The sequence below is a fragment of the Acipenser ruthenus genome, chromosome 14 (assembly GCF_902713425.1).
Source record: "Acipenser ruthenus chromosome 14, fAciRut3.2 maternal haplotype, whole genome shotgun sequence".
NCBI classification, from domain to species: Eukaryota; Metazoa; Chordata; class Actinopteri; order Acipenseriformes; family Acipenseridae; genus Acipenser; species Acipenser ruthenus.
The window spans coordinates 7,544,329-7,563,734 of record NC_081202.1 but is presented as its reverse complement, the minus strand read 5'-3'; the positions used below and the strand labels follow the sequence as shown (position 1 = coordinate 7,563,734).

The window sequence follows — 19,406 nt, the reverse complement described above, 5'->3', positions numbered from 1 at the left end:
TAAGCCTGACTTCTATTATATGTAAACTTATGGAAACTATAAGATCCAAAATGGAAAACTACCTATATGGTAACAGTATCATGGGAGACAGTCAGCATGGTTTTAGGAAAGGGAGATTGTGTCTAACTAACCTGCTTGATTTTTTTGAGGATGCAACATCGACAATGGATAACTGCAAAGCATATGACATGGTTCATTTAGATTTCCAGAAAGCTTTTGACATAGTCCCACATAAAAGATTAATTCTCAAACTGAATGCAGTAGGGATTCAAGGAAAGGCATGCACATGGATTAGGGAGTGGTTAACATGTAGAAAATAGAAGGTAAACCTCAAAATGGAGCATGGTAAAATGGAGCGAGGTAACCAGTGGTGTGCCACAGGGATCAGTATTAGGTCCTCTGCTATTCCTAATCTACATTAATGATTTAGATTCTGGTATAGTAAGCAAACTTGTTAAATTTGCAGACGACACAAACATAGTTTGAGTGGCAAACACTGTTGCAGCAGCAAAGGTCATTCAAAATGATCTAGATAGCATTCAGAACTGGGCAGACACATGGCAAATGACATTTAATAGAGAAAAGTGTAAGGTACTGCACGCAGGCAATAAAAATGTGCATTATAAATATCATATGGGAGATACTGAAATTGAAGAAGGAATCTATGAAAAAGACTTAGGAGTTTATGTTGACTCAGAAATGTCTTCATCTAGACAATGTGGGGAAGCTATGAAAAAAAGGCCAACAAGATGCTTGGATATATTGTGAAAAGTGTTGAATTTAAATTAAGGGAAGTAATGTTAAAACTTTACAATGCATTAGTAAGACCTCACCTAGAATATTGTGTTCAGTTCTGGTCACCTCGTTACAAAAAGGATATTGCTGCTCTAGAAAGAGTGCAAAGAAGAGCAACCAGAATTATCCCGGGTTTAAAAGGCATGTCGTATGCAGACAGGCTAAAAGAATTTAATCTATTCAGTCTTGAACAAAGAAGACTATGCGGTGATCTGATTCAAGCATTCACAATGTCGACCCAGGGGACTTTTTTGACCTGAAAAAAGAAACAAGGCCCAGGGGAGATTAGATAAAGGGGCATTCAGAACAGAAAAGAGGAGGCACTTTTTTACACAGAATTGTGAGGGTCTGGAACCAAATCCCCAGTAATGTTGTTGAAGCTGCAACCCAGGGATCCTTCAAGAAACTGCTTGATGAGATTCTGGAATCAATAAGCTACTATCAACCAAACGAGCAAGGGCCGAATTGCCTCCTCTCGCTTGTAAACTTTCTTATGTTCTTATGTTCTTACAAATGCAGACTGCCATTTCATATCATCGTTGTCAGAACTGCTTGCCAGAGCCAGAGCACTCTAAAGTCATGCATAATACATTCTTTTTATCTCCAAGACAACAACCACGACGTCTGAGTTTTTATGTGTGTAAATAAAAAATACACTTAGCTTGGTACAGAGCATTATATAAGTAGTTTGTCTGTTTAAGTCCAGAATTGCTCGACAGAAATGTTGTCTTTGAGTGCTGTTTAAATTCTTTACTTGACAAGTGGCTGCTCCTGTAAATGCCTGTACTTGTTATCAATGGCTTACTGTAGTTAGGCTATGTTCTTACTTGTTTTTATCAAAACATTTTACTTTACCAAAAATGTATTTATTTATTTGAATCATCCATTTATTTGTTTGTTTGTCAGCATGTTAACAAGGCAACTGTTACCACCACTCCTGGGCTGGTCTCTGTCTCTGTCTCTGTCTCGCTCTCTCTCTCTCTCTCTCTCTCTCTCTCTCTCTCTCTCTCTCTCTCTCTCTCTCTCTCTCTCTCTCTCCCTCTCTCTCTTTCAGGCATAGGACATTGTCTGGGAGAATCCTCACTACTGATTTATAATATTGCCTACCACTCCCTCTCCCATTAAGCCAGCAACTAAAAGCAATAGACAATGATGAACGTGACACTTTGCATCAGCAAGCCCATCAGGGATATTTCATGGGCCATGGAGCACACACACACACAGAGAGGGCCGTCATTGTGTCAGTACAGCTCAGGGCTTTTGTGTGTTGCACAATCCCTACAGTCAAGGACATCTTCAGCAGCCATATCCAAACGCCATCTAAATCCCCAGCCAAACGACTTTTTTTAAAGAATATTAAAAGGCATTCTGTATTGATAATCTTTTAGTTCTTCATATTCCTTTTTACATTATTCCTGGACATATAGATACACTCCTGTATCCTGGTACCCTTGCTATAGTTCACAGGCTCTGATTGCAGTCATTGGAGTAAGTTTAAACTCAGGGTGTCCCATAACTCACTCATCATAGGCAATAACATACTGTATAAATTGCCGAGGAGGATGTTTTCTGTTAAATCGGGCGACCATGCCTCCTGACTACCATGCCTCTGATGTCAGACTTATAGGACACACTATAATACATCTATAGTATTTCAAATATCTGCCTACACCCCCAAAAAAGTATAATAAACAAGCAAAGACGCAAAGGTTATTTAACACAAGGATAAGGGGAGTGAGGGGGCAGTCATAACTGCTAACACTAGTGTTAGTGCTTGTAAGAGGTAAGGAAATGGATTGTAAGCCTTTGTTAATCACCAGTTTTATGGCTTTCTGTATCCATGATTTCCACTATGACTAAATACAGAACAGCAGCTATCACCAGTCCTTGTCATCACCACTGCAGTAACAGTGCGTCAGCATATGGAGTTTGTTCATTCTAAGTTGCAAGTGAACTCTTTAGTAGACACGTTTTGCAGGAATGCAAGACACATTGCTTATTTTAGGCTCTTGCTTTATTTCACATAGATACGTTTGCAAAATCAGATTTTGTATGCGGTAAACAGATGCATTTAGTCTTAGACACTTGGCTTTCGATTAGTTACATTACATTAAGCTGGTCTTAACTTACACAATCCTGGCACGCACTTTGATAACAAAAATCAATACATGAAAAAAAAAAACAGATAACATGTTTTCAAAGTGCTGTGAAAGAAAAATACATAAATGACATTTCTTTGACTGAGAAGAAATATTACCTTTTATTATTATACCATATTTCTTCATAATTGTAATAATGATTTCTAAACTGTGTTAAACAATGAAAAAAACTAAACAGCTAAGCGCAGTTAATCTAATTATCTCATGCTTATATTATGAATGTCCTGTGTTTATCATGGCTTCTATTTTGTTTTACCTTTATTGAACTCTATTATGTTTCTACCACACAATGTTATACCACAGTAATCTTGGATGTCACAGTACTGGTGCATGGTTAGACATGCTCATTTGCTCTGCTTACATTTGTTCACTTTCATGTCTTGATTCAACAGAGAGATAAGAAACAAACTTTTTAGAGTAGTATGTGTGGAACAGTTACTATGTGTTCATTTAGTATCAGAAAACAATGCAAAGCACTTGTATAGAAGCTGTCTAATGTACTAACTAGGCCTGATGTTGAGTGAGTTCTTTTTCCAGTCCTATAGTCGGGCGTTTCAAAGTCACCAGAAGACTCTCCAAAAGAATGACAAAGAACTCAGGATGGGCCCTAAAAATAGCTTCCTTTATCTATACTTAAGTGCTCCGATGAGTTCAGGAGGGAATGTGGCCTGGAGCTGCTTTGTAGGCCAATTCCAATGTGGCTTTCCAAGGGCAAGTCTAAGGATGTAGCCAAGCTGCAAGCAACGCAGATTTGTCTGTCAATTGTAACCGGCTGCTATTGATCCAGGCTCTAGAGTCTACCTTGTTCTTTCATTCAAGCGTGGAAGACAGACAAGGGAGCTTGTTTGCATGATCTGGTCAATTTGTTTCTATTTGTTCTCTAAATTTTAAACAGAGAGTATCAGGTCTATATACAGTAAGTTAAAAATATATAGAAAACTAGGAGTACAATTAAGACCCCATCATTACCAGCAATCGCTACCCAATTGATTTCAGCACCAGTATTATAAGTGGCATGGTATTAATGGCTACCATTGTGTTATTACTGTTATGTTAAATATTGTGCAAATATTACCACTTAGTGCTATAATTCTAGCAATGTCTCATACCATTGTTGCTGCTATATGTGTGTGCTTTGCCCCTAAGGAAGAACCATTACAGTTTAAACCTGGTCATATGTTTTCTTTTTGTTTTTATAACCATAACCACAACATTAAACAATGGTAATGCAAGTGCCATTAAATATTCAAAGAAAACATAGTATTTGGACAGTTACATCTGAAACTGATCTTCCTCTGGGATATATTCAGACACCAATTAAGACAGATGCTGCGAAGCTAGGTAATGAATGATCTCTTAGGTCAATTTTAAAAATAAATTCTACAAAACACTGGGAGGCTTCCACAAGACTGGGGATGATATGTACTGTATAGAATTAAGCTGGTCAATTTCTTAACAGTTCAAGATCTACCACAGTCTGCTGTTCTGAAGTGTCATACCACCCTCACAGCTCAAACACTGGGGAGCAGTTGTCATAGAAACTGGCTCTTCCTGGCATATTCCATGAGGATGATCACTGAAGCTGTACAGCCCATCTAATTTCTGTTGTTTCTCTATGCGGTTCCCAAATAGCCATCTGGTCAGCCTATTCTTTATGCCATGGTACCATATCAGCACTAGTTACTAGATACTGTATTGGGACCACTGTACAATATTCTGCTCATGGTTCTGCAAGGGTTTGTTATAATGGTGTCCTTTTTTTTAAAAGGACAACCATCATTTATACAAAAATGACCGCTTTTACTACTAGACTGATTTTTCAGAAATGTACCTGAATAGCAGACTTTCTGAAAAAAAAGCTTTCAAACTATAAAAATGTGTTTTTGAGAAGTGCTGATATCCTCATAGTCATAGAAACTCAGAATAGGTCTTACTTATGAATATTTTATATATTACAGGAATAAGAATTGCTCCTTTAGTCACGGCTGCAGTCACACAGATTTACAGCACAAGTTAGTTTACCCTTCTGGCAATACCCCAACGCCGCACACTGGTCCAGTAGGCTGTACTGCATGACACCTCAGTGATAAACTACAAGAAAGGGACACACTTGGTGTGCAGCTGTGCAAATGTTTGGACACATGATATCACAGCAGTACAAAGAGAGCATTTAAATCACAAAGACTACTGACAAAGTGAAAAAGGGAAGAATGTTAGCTAGGTCTAGATGAAGCTGTGGGGTTTTTAAGTAACAGTGACTGGGGTTGATGTGCTAATATACTATGCTCCATACTGTACCTCTTACAAACAATCCCACACAGTTTATTTGAAACTAAAGTAATTAGGCGATGTGTTTTTTATTTACTTTATGCAATGCAAGAAAGTCCCAAAACTACAGTGTTAAGAAAAGTGTTTTTGGCTTTATTTTCACAACATACTTGGCAAAGTGGTTTCTTACAATTGGCACCAAGGCCAAGCATATAAATACTTACTTTAAATCACAAAATCGCAAGTCTTCTGACTTCCACACTGTTACTGAGAGATTCAGCCAATACAAAACTTCTGGATATAGATGAGACCACATACAAGTAAAGAGCTAAAAGCATCCAAAACTCATCAAAGGCACATTAGGTAATCACATGTCGGACATGAGGTTAGGATCATTGATTGTCTGGAAGCAGCATGGGTCTGAATTCCTTAATGAAGACATATTTGTAAAATACTTTTGTCATGCAAAGGCCAGGAGTTAACACAGTGCTGAAGCTTTTGCAGTATTTATTCTTAAAAGGAATCAGTCATTCTACCAATTATCCAATTATATTGTAACATACACACACACACACACACACACACACACACACACACACACACACACACACACACACACACACACTGTTTGGTTTATTTTATAAGGAAAAATCTAAATTGGAGCTAATTCACAATAGAACTGTAGGCTTTGTGTAGGTTTCTAAAAAAATATTTCTTATAAGAGTTTTATACCAGATTGTACATTTGCAACCAAATACCTCTAGGGCCCTTGGCAGTCCCAAGACCTAAAACCCTGCTGGATTTTTACAGCGTAGCTCCCAAATAAGATATGGATATATAAAGGGGTGTTATCCCTCACTTTTATCATAAATGAGAACAGAAGTTTGCACTCTCGGCTGAAATAGACAGTATTCCAGATGTATCACTATGGAGACACAGATCATTGCCAGTCTTAAACTCTCCAACAGCTCTGCACAACTTCAACCAGAAATTTGTGAAGATTAGCACTTTGGTCAATCGACCACATCATATCTCTAAGTTCTAGCACATGCAGCTTGGGCCAGATTCAACCAGGCCTTCACTACACTTCTAGAGTTGTTTGCACCATTGATTGTGGAAGCAAAATTAAACTGCAACACAGCTACAGTGGTAATGTCTTCAAGAATAGGTTGTATAGTCTCTTAAACCAAAACTATTAACACAATTATGCAACTATATTGTCTTTCTCAGAGCATTCCTTCTTAATTACAACTAATCTTCACAAAAACTACTGTACTTGTACTGTTTCCCCAGAACCACGTTTTCTACTAGTTGTAATTTTCCTTTAAAAAAAAGAGTAGCTTTCATGGTAAAATTGAATTCTCTGGATTTATTGCAAATTGTGATGTCATAGGAGGATTTCTTAAATCACCACATGGCACACAGAGTAATGCAGAGCTTTACAGATACTAATGACTGATCTAATGATATTCACTTCAATTGTCTTTAACATAATGACCACAATATATAAAATATAGTAGTTGGAGTAGCTTAGAAGGGAGTGGTAAGGTCAAGATGTAAAATAACTAACTTTAAATATCTAGCAATCTGTTCTGATAACATTTTACTCAGATAGACAGCGTTGTAAAAGAAAACACCACACAAAAAAACACACAATACATTTAAATGCATTTTGATTTTGTAATGGAAAGAAAGCATATCATTCCTTCCCTTAAGTATTCAAAACATAATCAAATGTTGTGTAAGGGCATTAAGGCTTTTCCTCGCTCACTCAATCTCCGCAAAATATGGTTTAGGTATCAATCATGTGGGAGAGCTGTGAAGTAATTCAGACTTGACACATAATCTATTTCAGGAGTCCAGTACTCTGCTTCTCTGTAGTCTGGGATGAAGATACATTTTCTGTTTTACAAAGCTTTATAAGTGAATCAATTAACCTTGCATTTATGCAAAGACATGGTTCCAAAAAGCTGAAATGTGATGAACATTATCAAGAGCAACAACCACTACAGTAAAAAGTATTTGGGTTCTTTACTTTTTTTCTGGGTATCTCTGTTTGGAGCTTCACAGAAAGTAGACAGCAATTGACAGACTGCACAGTAATTGGTTTGGTACCAGGAAGCAAAGACAACTCTATAGAGCTGTATTTGAAATCTGCATATCCTGAATGAAAAGTATAACAATCTAGCGAATAATCCGTATTAAAAACAGGAAAGGGGTAGTGCAAATATGAAACTGGATTTTATATAACTTACTTCAATCATACATGACTAAAATGAATAACTTTTTTTAAATGAACGCTGTAAACTTCAACAGAGCTAAAGTAGTTACAGTACCTGTCACTCTGCCTTCTACACAGTACATGCGATGGTTGGACAGCTGTGGGTCATGTAACATGCTCCGTTATCAACATTCTTTTGGAAAAATTCTATGAAGTGGTTTACTTAGAAAATGATCTAAACAGCTGAGTTTTTTAACAGCAGGATTAACCTACAACTTCTGAGAAGGGCCCTTGTTGATCTTAACCCACTTGGGCTTTATCAAAGCTCTCTGATCCACTTCGAGCCAAAACACTTCTACATACAAGTAGTTTAAAACCAAAGTGAAATGTTCACTTTTCTGGATATTTGTCTTTTCTAAATACATCACACATATATAACACTTGATACTTCTGCTTTAGGGCACTTTTGCTGCAACCCTTGCAATTTGAATCCACTGTTGAGTTTCTTATTACAGTGCAGGGCACTTCATAAACAATCACACTGTGAATTCAGTGTTCGGCCAAACTGTGCATTACTCCATCAGGGAGAAGAAAGAGGGTGTTCTGTAATGCTGAAACAAAGCCAGTATTAAACTATTCACAGCAAATTATATTTCATGCTTTTCTTGGAATGTAAAACAAGAACAGTTTCAGTAATTAGAATTTGTTTAGACATTCTTCACATCTGCTAGGCATCATAGAAAAGCTCTGCACCGCTGACAGTACAACGCAGGAACATGTTCCAATCTCTGGCACTCACTTTTTAAATGCATTGTGCCCAATTTCATTTTAAAATAAACAGAGCAAGGTGTGTAGCTACAATTACCTTTGGTGGAGGCATTAGCCAAAACGTTTACCTAGCTTCAGAAGTTTGACCTCATACTTCATCATCTCATGAATAAAATAAATTACAGGGTCTTTGCAAGAAAGGAAAAATATATATTTTAATATGATTGTTCATGTTATTGTATGCAACAATCAAAAGAACTTTATAATAAAGCATGAATAAAGCATATTATTTATATAAACAGTACCCTACGCAGTCTGTATTGCATTTTAACTACATTATGTTAAAAATAGAAGACAGCCTAAGCCAAGCCTGTGTGTAGGAGTGTAATGGGACGCACATTTTGCTGTTGATGACCCTGCATACTGCACTTGTAAAGTTATACCTTGTCTGGTGTGTTATTACACTAGCACCAGTATGACTATGATGACTGATGTTGAGTTCCACTGGATAAACTCTGCTTAGCTCTGCCTGATAGACACCAGCAACTGAGACTGTCTGTAGTACTGTATCAGCAATAGTCTCTCTATGCCAAGCCTCAGCAATAAACAAACATACCCCACCTCAGGTGGGAGGGGAACCCTGTGCATAACATTTATATTGCACCAATCCATCTTCTTACTGTTTGTACTGTTACTGGTCTTGCTTATTGAGCTGAGAACCTGATTGCAGCTAGGCCAGTGGAGGGAATCTGAACACATACAGTGATTGTTTATCTGGTAGCATCGCCAACGTTTCATTGCTTTTGAACTACAGTATCTACAAAGAACCAGAAGATTCTCAACAGATGAAAACAACTTGGATACCTATTGCTAATGCTACTACAAGTTAATACGAAGGAACAGATGGATCATCTTGGCAGATTTAATTGGCCACTTTAAATGTACTCCACAGTAAATCTGAACAAACGATTTCAAATGTTTGCCAAGTTTGAAGGATTAGAAATACAGCCGATTCAGTCCTGACTGGGGTTTTTTCAGTATTTACAGCCGATTCAGTCCTGACTGGGGTTTTTTCAGTATTTACAGCCGATTCAGTCCTGACTGGGTTTTTTTCAGTATTTACAGCCGATTCAGTCCTGACTGGGGTTTTTTCAGTATTTACAGCCGATTCAGTCCTGACTGGGGTTTTTTCAGTATTTACAGCCGATTCAGTCCTGACTGGGGTTTTTTCAGTATTTACAGCCGATTCAGTCCTGACTGGGGTTTTTTCAGTATTTACAGCCGATTCAGTCCTGACTGGGGTTTTTTCAGTATTTACAGCCGATTCAGTCCTGACTGGGGTTTTTTCAGTATTTACAGCCGATTCAGTCCTGACTGGGGCTTTTTCAGTATTTACAGCCGATTCAGTCCTGACTGGGGTTTTTACAGTATTTCATCCGTTGTTACTGAAACTGTCTTGCAACAAGGAGATGCAGCTTTTATATATAGGGTAGCTATTTGCATATATACAGTGCCTTGCGAAAGTATTCGGCCCCCTTGAACTTTGCGACCTTTTGCCACATTTCAGGCTTCAAACATAAAGATATGAAACTGTAATTTTTTGTGAAGAATCAACAACAAGTGGGACACAATCATGAAGTGGAACAAAATTTATTGGATATTTCAAACTTTTTTAACAAATAAAAAACTGAAAAATTGGGCGTGCAAAATTATTCAGCCCCTTTACTTTCAGTGCAGCAAACTCTCTCCAGAAGTTCAGTGAGGATCTCTGAATGATCCAATGTTGACCTAAATGACTAATGATGATAAATAGAATCCACCTGTGTGTAATCAAGTCTCTGTATAAATGCACCTGCACTGTGATAGTCTCAGAGGTCTGTTTAAAGCGCAGAGAGCATCATGAAGAACAAGGAACACACCAGGCAGGTCCGAGATACTGTTGTGGAGAAGTTTAAAGCCGGATTTGGATACAAAAAGATTTCCCATTTCCCAAGGAGCACTGTGCAAGCGATAATATTGAAATGGAAGGAGTATCAGACCACTGCAAATCTACCAAGACCTGGCCGTCCCTCTAAACTTTCAGCTCATACAAGGAGAAGACTGATCAGAGATGCAGCCAAGAGGCCCATGATCACTCTGGATGAACTGCAGAGATCTACAGCTGAGGTGGGAGACTCTGTCCATAGGACAACAATCAGTCGTATACTGCACAAATCTGGCCTTTATGGAAGAGTGGCAAGAAGAAAGCCATTTCTTAAAGATATCCATAAAAAGTGTCGTTTACAGTTTGCCACAAGCCACCTGGGAGACACACCAAACATGTGGAAGAAGGTGCTCTGGTCAGATGAAACCAAAATCGAACTTTTTGGCAACAATGCAAAACGTTATGTTTGGCGTAAAAGCAACACAGCTCATCACCCTGAACACACCATCCCCACTGTCAAACATGGTGGTGGCAGCATCATGGTTTGGGCCTGCTTTTCTTCAGCAGGGACAGGGAAGATGGTTAAAATTGATGGGAAGATGGATGGAGCCAAATACAGGACCATTCTGGAAGAAAACCTGATGGAGTCTGCAAAAGACCTGAGACTGGGACGGAGATTTGTCTTCCAACAAGACAATGATCCAAAACATAAAGCAAAATCTACAATGGAATGGTTCACAAATAAACATATCCAGGTGTTAGAATGGCCAAGTCAAAGTCCAGACCTGAATCCAATCAAGAATCTGTGGAAAGAACTGAAAACTGCTGTTCACAAATGCTCTCCATCCAACCTCACTGAGCTCGAGCTGTTTTGCAAGGAGGAATGGGCAAAAATTTCAGTCTCTCAATGTGCAAAACTGATAGAGACATACCCCAAGCGACTTACAGCTGTAATCGCAGCAAAAGGTGGCGCTACAAAGTATTAACTTAAGGGGGCTGAATAATTTTGCACGCCCAATTTTTCAGTTTTTTATTTGTTAAAAAAGTTTGAAATATCCAATAAATTTCGTTCCACTTCATGATTGTGTCCCACTTGTTGTTGATTCTTCACAAAAAATTACAGTTTCATATCTTTATGTTTGAAGCCTGAAATGTGGCAAAAGGTCACAAAGTTCAAGGGGGCCGAATACTTTCGCAAGGCACTGTACATTAATCAGTTATGTGAGGGACAGCCCTTTTACACATAATCGTGTGTTTCTACTTTGTTGACCAAACCCTGTACATCTATCTGCAGCCTCTGCCTGTTTGCCATCTGCATTGAGAAGAACTTCAGGGAGAGGTGCCAGGAACTACAGGGAGATATACAGCACTGTCAGGTAGATCCTGCCACTATCAGCTCAGCAGCATTCATTTCCATGGTGCTGCAAGCAATTCACTTAGCACTCAGTAAAGTTCTGCTTTGTTGTCAGGCACAGTTATTTCAGAGGAATAGCATATGTGAAAGATATACACACGGAAGGACAAGGCACCCCCATATACAGTCAGCACTCAGATATCCGTTACTCAGATACACGTCAGTTGCCTTTCACACTTGTGTTAAGAATAAAATCAATCCCCATTATATATATATATTTAACAAGAAAATGCACTTACCCATCAAACAGGATTTCCGACTTTTCGGATGCAAAGCCCATCTATTCAATGATACAATTGTCTGAATGTGTCTCTGTGATACAATTTGTCTACAATTTGTCTCTCAGAATGTGTCTCTGCATCCCCTCTAATTTCTGATACTCTCAAAAACGTGTCCTTAGTAAGTTTCATCACAATTGGAAAAGCAGTTCTCCTGTTTGCACAAAGATAAAACACATACAGACATACCCTATGACGACTCATAACTCCCCATCAAGGCATGGCATCCCAAAGCGCTCCCCTCAGATTCTGACACACTCCATAACCTGTGCTAGAGAATGAGGCAACCAAGTTTAATCACAACTGGATAAGCGGTTCCCAAGTGGAGAAGAAATATACATGGGTTGGACAAACTGGATATGTTCCGCTCCTGAAATGTATACCATAATGCTTATCTCCCAGTAACAAGTGAGCTTTATCCACAATGGGGCAACAAAAGCTGATTTGACAGGCTTTGATAGGATGCTAATAGAAGCCACACGAGTGGCAGGAACTTGTGTATCCAGTACTGATAAATCTGTATTCCCAGCTTCCCATGCATTAATGACCGAATGAATGGTCGTGTATCTCTCCAAAACAACACACTGCACTACTGATATTCGATAGCTCGCCATGGTGACCCTGCATCTATTGATACTGTCATTGCCATACCAATTTAATAATGCGCATAATCACTGTGCAGCTTACTACAGCACAAGATCATGGCCATGTTTATGAAAGAAAACAAAGCTGCTTTCCACAAGCCAACAGGCATGCTGTGATGTATACAGACAAGTTCAGAGTCATCTATAAAATCCTGTTCCCTTAAAGCTTTGGAGAGGATTTTCTTTGCTGATATTTGTTATATTTTATTCTTCTATACATACCCTCCCTTAAAAACACACAATAATACCAGGGATTTGGTACAAAAATACAATACAATAGCTCTGTAAATAATTATGCTATCACGCAGTGCTTGAAGACATTTTTAAATCATTTTTAGTGCCACTGTCCTTATAAAAGTTTGCCACGGTATTTTTTCAGTTTTACCATGCTTTTCCCATAGCTATACATTTACCATCGTTTACTGGAGTTTGCCATGTTTATTAACATGCTTTACCATACCTCGCTATGCTTTACCATGTTTCACTATGTTTTATTACACTGTGCTACTCTTTTACTATGGTAAACTTTTATTAGGGTGTATACAGTGAGTTCATGTTGCACACCACTGGTTTGTAGACATTGAGAAAAGCTTATAGTCGAAAGGTATGTCATTGATTTTAGTTACTGGTTTAGCTAAAGGTGTGTGTCCAGATAAGCCGAAAAGGTGTGTCATTTCACCTGCTTTAGCAAAGGCCCTTCTCTGCATTTACTGTTCCCTGATAGACAGATGCACACAACATTACTCTTGTAATCCTTTTCACTGCTGGTACTCAGCCATGAATGTGGATTAATCTAGAGCTGAGAAGTCATGGAGACAGAGCTGAAGGAAACAAATGATCCTTCCCAGTTTGTGCATGCTTCGGACTCAGCTAAAATCTTCAAGGTACCTTCAAGGATTTGAAAGCTCAGCTCAGTATGGTTTAAATCCTTACGTTGAAAAACACAAAGTTCAGTAAGCAATTCAGGTATCAGTGTGAGCTTGCTTGATCCTAGAGACTCTGTCCATTCTCTGTACAGCACAGCGCCGATTTGTTTAATTGTGCTCTAAACAGAGCTCTAAACCCTACATCGACAAACTCTGTTTTCAGCCAACAAATATAAAATAAATAAAATAAATGAAGCTGTGGCAGGGTGGCTAAGTGGTGACGTCAGGCCAGATGCAGGAACAGAAAAACTGACACCAGGTAAGTAGTGCAGTTTCAAAACAAATGCGGTGTGCGCCGTTTATTTAAATACAAAAATAAAATAAATATTTAAACACAAATCACAAACACAAAACACTAAACAATACAGGTCAGACTGGGCAGTAGCCTTCACTGATCTTGTATTTATCTGCTGTTTTAAATTTCTCTTCTCTTCTCTTCTCTTCTCTTCTCTTCTCTTCTCTTCTCTTCTCTCGCTCCTCTTAACACCCACCCCCTGAGTGCAGCGAGCTGCAGGCTTTTATATTGTGGCCGAGGGGTTTAACTGGCTAGTAATTATTCTATTACCCCTCGGCCACAATCTGCACGGGTTTATTAATTATTCCTGGCAGAGGACGAGTACTAATCTCGTCTCTGCAGAACAAGTTTTAAATAAAACAAAACAATAACAAAACATACGGCACTTTGCCGTCATATTTACAAAACAATAAACCATAAATAAACAATAACAAAACAATGCATTACACAGGGGTGGAGGGGAAGTAAATAAACAATACATTTAAACAGCAGGGCTTTCTACCACCCTGCTACAGAAGCCTATAACTGGCTTCTGGTTTTTCCACAGCTGCACTTTACCAGAGAAGTCAGGAACTAACTTATGGGGCATATTACATTAGCAAGTAAATCAAACAAACAACAAAACAGAATATTGCCTGAAAGCAAAATTTGCTAATATAGGGTAAAGGACAAAAATGAAAAACAGAAGTAAATTCATATCTATCTATCTATCTATCTATCTATCTATCTATCTATCTATCTATATATATATATATATATATATATATATATATATATATATATATATATATATATATATATATATATATATATAATTCTATCAATGTATTATGCTTTTCAACCCACAGTACAGGAAAATTTTAGCCAATACAAACTCAATCTAGCCTTCTCTCAAAGTATTGGAATTATGTCTTAGTCTGCAATTCCCTCCTCAAACAATCAAAGCAGGGGAGTGTGGGTTGATGATGAAGATCCAGGTATTGTAAAATGTCTTTCTTCTAGCTTTTGGGAATGCACATCTGTGACAAGTTCAGGACTTGTGTATTTTGCTGTAAATCGAGGACAATAGGGCAGACTGTCTGCCTGCAAAGAGGATAGCTGTGGTCATGAGAACTGGAGACAGCTCCTGCTGGATAGAAGACAGACGTCACCAGCAGAATCAGGCCACAGAATGAAAGGATGCAAACCAGTGAAGAGATATTTTAATTTCGTCTTGATATAGCACTGATGTCAGCTCCTGGCTTTAAATTAAGCAGCATAGAGCTGAAACTGCCTTGAGCAAACTCAAACTGATACACAAAAATAATAACCCACCAATCAATAGACAGAACATACAGGGGGTTATATGATAAAAAAAACATAAGGCAAGACTGAACAAAGTTAAACAGTGCTTTGAAAAATATAATAATAAACTAATGAACCCTCTCTGAAGCAGATGAAGGTTTCATGAATTGATCATCATTCAGGGGCTTTACAAAACAGTACAAAACATTCCTTCAAACAGACCTTGTGAAGAGGGCCCACTGTAATGTATTTAATGGTATTTGATATCTAGTAATCCTTTAAATAGAGTTTTGAAGTTCAGGAGAAGTGACAGCCCCTCACCATATAAATAAAACCCTGTAACTCTCCTTGAGTTTACCTTCAAACCAACATCCCCTTCCTCCCTATCTTCACTTTCTCTCTTTTACAAAACAATAGGCCCTCAGCTAAGTATGTTTGAGGCCCTGTTTACATGTGTCAAGCACAAACAATTCAACTGTACTCTAGAGATAACACCTTACAGTGAAAGCAAAAACTTGTTTTTATCTGAGAATGTATGGTTTATGACTGTTTGAAGTTAGGGATGGATTCCTATAGTTTTGGGTGAGTGATTTGTTGTAATGAGTAATGGACACTACTGACATTTAATTCTTAATAAGTCCATCTTCACAATCCAGGCTGAATAAAACTGATTCTTCAACTTATTCACAGTCCCATTTGACTCCAGCATATCTGTGATGCAAGGGAGGCCTACTCAAATTCCTCTCTATGAACTGCCATTCCCACTTGAAAGGTCCCAACATCTCAGTTCTCTTATACTGTAGGCTTATGGTGAATTACACTGTACAATACAGTACTCAAGATCCTTTCAGCCAATCGAGGCACAGATAGTCATTCATTTATTACACAGCAACACCCCAAATCTAATCCACACCATGCAATATAACCACACAGTTATACTACTAAACACGTTATTATAGCCATGCAGTCATACTACAGCACCAGAAGAAACTTGCATCACAGTTGAATTAGACGTGATTTATGTGCTGTGGTTTTGTTTAAACACAGCACACCTTGGTTTTGTTACTAAAGTTTCATACGTGTTACAAATCAACCCACGCTTTCAGCATCTGTCGTTCTTAAACCCGCATGAAATCAAGCAGAATCACTTAGGGAATGACAACACTTGGCCAGCACCTTCGTGTTTACTAATGCTGGCTGTGTGTTAATATCCCCTCCGGTAACCAGCCGCTGCTGTTACATTATTCCATTGTATCAGCATAACCTGGAAACACATGCTAACTTTTATAAGGGGTTCTACTCTGACAAAAAAAAAAAAAAAAGAATGAAGGATTATCCGTGTATGCTAGGGTTGTGTTCTAATTTTTAGCCTTACAAGGACATATTTTGATACAACTCTTCTGACTTTAATGGAAACAGGCAGACTTGTCCTCAGTTAGATTGCTAGATGCCTGTGACTGCAAGGATAAGAATGCAGTGCAAGTTGCCAGTCGGTATTCACCAATAGGACAACATAGCAAGTCTTTATCAAGAGAAAGATCTAAGTGTACACTCTGTATGTCTTCATGACAAGGTTGTGAATACTACACCACAGTCAAAGACCAAGAGAAAACATACACTTCCCTGATGACGGTTGAGAATGCTGACTGAAACACAGATACAGCGTTTCGGATTTTCACATTGTATAAACAATGAGCTGTATACTTATACACAGGGTGGTTAACTCATTACTCATTAGAGTTCACAGATATGGCAAGAGAAAAATGCTCCGTAATACAGACACCTGACATGGAGAAACTGTAGACAGGGATGAAAGTAAGACTCTGTCAACATACAAGAGGACTCTGTACGCACATTCCTCTTAATGGAAACAGGCAGACACACTTTATAACCTGGGGTGGAGACCTCACTAAATTTACCATTGAGTTTTTATGGATAAACTCCCATTGCATAGCTATTTGAGTCATTCCTGTTTTTTTTTTTTTTTTTTTTTTTTTTTTACCCAAGCTTGATTAGTCACAGTGTAATATGATTACAAACTGAAGTGTGTCTTATTAAGCTCCAAGTAAAACGTGAATGGATTAAAATGCTCTGCAATGGGAGTTATTTCCATCCCCGCGTAGAACATGTGGGGCAGTGATAATGGTTGGCCTCTTGTTTATAGTTTATAGAACAAGAATTGCTCACATGATATGATATGGGTGTATGTGCACTTGCCTTTCTATATTGAGCTTGTTAGGAATAATAATAATAATAATAATAATAATAATAATAATAATAATAATAATAATAATAATAATAAAACGGTCCTTGCATATTTAGGATTTTTTTTTTAAAGGAGTTTGTTTTTTTCGTTCAGTCCCATTTTATTGCTGTGGTGATTCATGCCCATGTGGTTGCAGAACAGTAAATGAACACTTTATGACAGTCAATGCAAATACCTCACAAATGTAACATGTGTGTTATGTGATTCAAATCAAGGTTATGACAACCAACAGCTTTTTAGAAGACTGTGCCTGAGGTACAGTGAGTTCTGAAAGAGTATTTTATCTTTACTTTAAACCATTTTTCTTACTGCAGATACAGAAAGCAGGACATTCCAATACGGTGATGCCAGAATGTTATGGCACAGAGAGATGTAATGTTTGGGATGAGTTCAGAAACCTTAGCAACACACCCTGTAAAATGTGAAAATCACTGCACAGCAGCTTAATAAAGTCACTGTAATAAAGATACCCCTTTCAAATTAACCAGCCTTCCACTATTTGACAAAATTTGTGGGGTTGCAGTTTGTAAATTACAGCTCACAAATCTTGAAGCCAATAGTGGGGCTTTATGCACCCATACAGCTCTGTTGGGAAGACTTTGGATCCTCCATTCAGCTTGTATGGGCAGCAAAGGCTTTTGAGCTAAGTATAGGCCATGACAGAAAGTTGGGTTATAGGAACCATGGGAACCCCAGTTCCCCAATCTATCTCCACGTCCACTGTATTTCACTATTGCGGAAAGACATTTTGGGAAGTCCTACAGTACATAACGGATTTTATTTTGACTGTATAGAGCATGTCCAAACAAAGGCCAGAGGAATATCTTAAAATTGACGAAATTAAAGTGCCTACCTTAAAAATCTGAAAGACGGATCCTCGTACCAGGTAAAATGGCTCCACAGATGACTGAACCATAAACAGTTATGTATTTATTGCAGGAGGCTGATGTTTCCCAAACTAAAATATGAACCTAGTTTAACAAACACATTAATAAGAACACATATAAAAAGCCTTACAGATCTTAGAAATATCAGGATTGTAAACCACGAGAGCATTTTAGAAAGCCTTTGCAGCATTTTAGAAAGCCTTTGCAGTTAGAATGCTGAATACAGGAAAGCAGACCATCTTGAGCTTCCATGAACACGCATTTCCATTTACACAAATGTACAGCTGCGTATTTACAAATCAGATTTAGACAACATTTACAACACTTCTTAGAAATGCAACGTATGACATTATTCCATCATAGTACAAGGTGTAATCCTGTATTCAATACTGCAGCCCTGTGATTATAGCCAAATTGCAATAAATGTAATTTGACTGTTATAATGGGCAGATTAATGGGTGCATAGGTTATATTATGCATCCTTCTGCCAAAGACTGTTTTCATATCTTATTATCATCTGTTCACCACAGTGCAATAAAATATTTCCACTTGAGCAATAACATAAACAAATGGCAGCTTGTTCATCCTTTACTGTACTGTACATAACTGAAATTCCAGCTGCACATTCATATATCCTTAGCAAAAACAGCACATTAGGAGGCTTTATCTTTGTTTGGTTCAATACTGCCTTTATTAAACAAGCAGACCAAGCATGCCTCCATACAGTATAATGCACAAGGCATGATGCTATTATAAATCCCAGAATAAACATGTAAAGCGTTACACAAATGCACAGCATTCTCAGACAATAAATGCATACAGGCTGGTACTTACAGTTACTCAGTTGATTGTTGAGTATTTCCCTTTATGGTTGATTATAGCCGTTAAATGTAGGTGTTTGGTGACAGTTACCAGATATTGCTCCCCCTTCTATTCCATTGCTGATGGTTAAATAACACCAGTGGTACGCAGTACTAGAGCTCCTACACACGCACTCTCGCACTCTCTCTCTCTCTCTCTCTCTCTCCAAGGTCAGGAGAAAGATCTGCCTAGCAATCCGAGGCTCCTCCCCCACAACATGCTTGCTTTGGCTCCAGCAGCCAGGCCCTTTCTATTTCTCCCCCATAAGCCAGATTAACCCCCTGACTGCTGAGCCAAAATACAGACAGATTTACCCCCCCGCCTGCTTATACGATGATGCTTAAAGTCTAGGCCAGTTAAACAAAAAACAAGTAGTAAGCCCTAGACGGCACAGTCTTTTACTGAACTTAAGCAGC

General features: G+C 38.3%; 1 protein-coding gene across 25 annotated transcripts in view; it reads right to left on the bottom strand.

The window, feature by feature from the left end:
- LOC117419817 (protein-methionine sulfoxide oxidase mical3a) overlaps positions 1–19,126 on the bottom strand; it is a 117,204-nt gene extending 98,078 nt beyond the window's left edge. For 24 of the 25 annotated variants that reach the window (XM_058985688.1, XM_058985699.1, XM_058985696.1 and 21 more), the window contains exon 1: positions 18,964–19,126. The gene's annotated coding sequence lies outside the window, so the exon portion shown is untranslated. Of the gene's footprint in view, positions 1–18,095; positions 18,214–18,963 lie in introns of all 25 variants that reach the window. The other variant, XM_058985690.1, reaches the window with a different exon arrangement.
- Between the last annotated feature and the right edge of the window lie 280 nt (positions 19,127–19,406).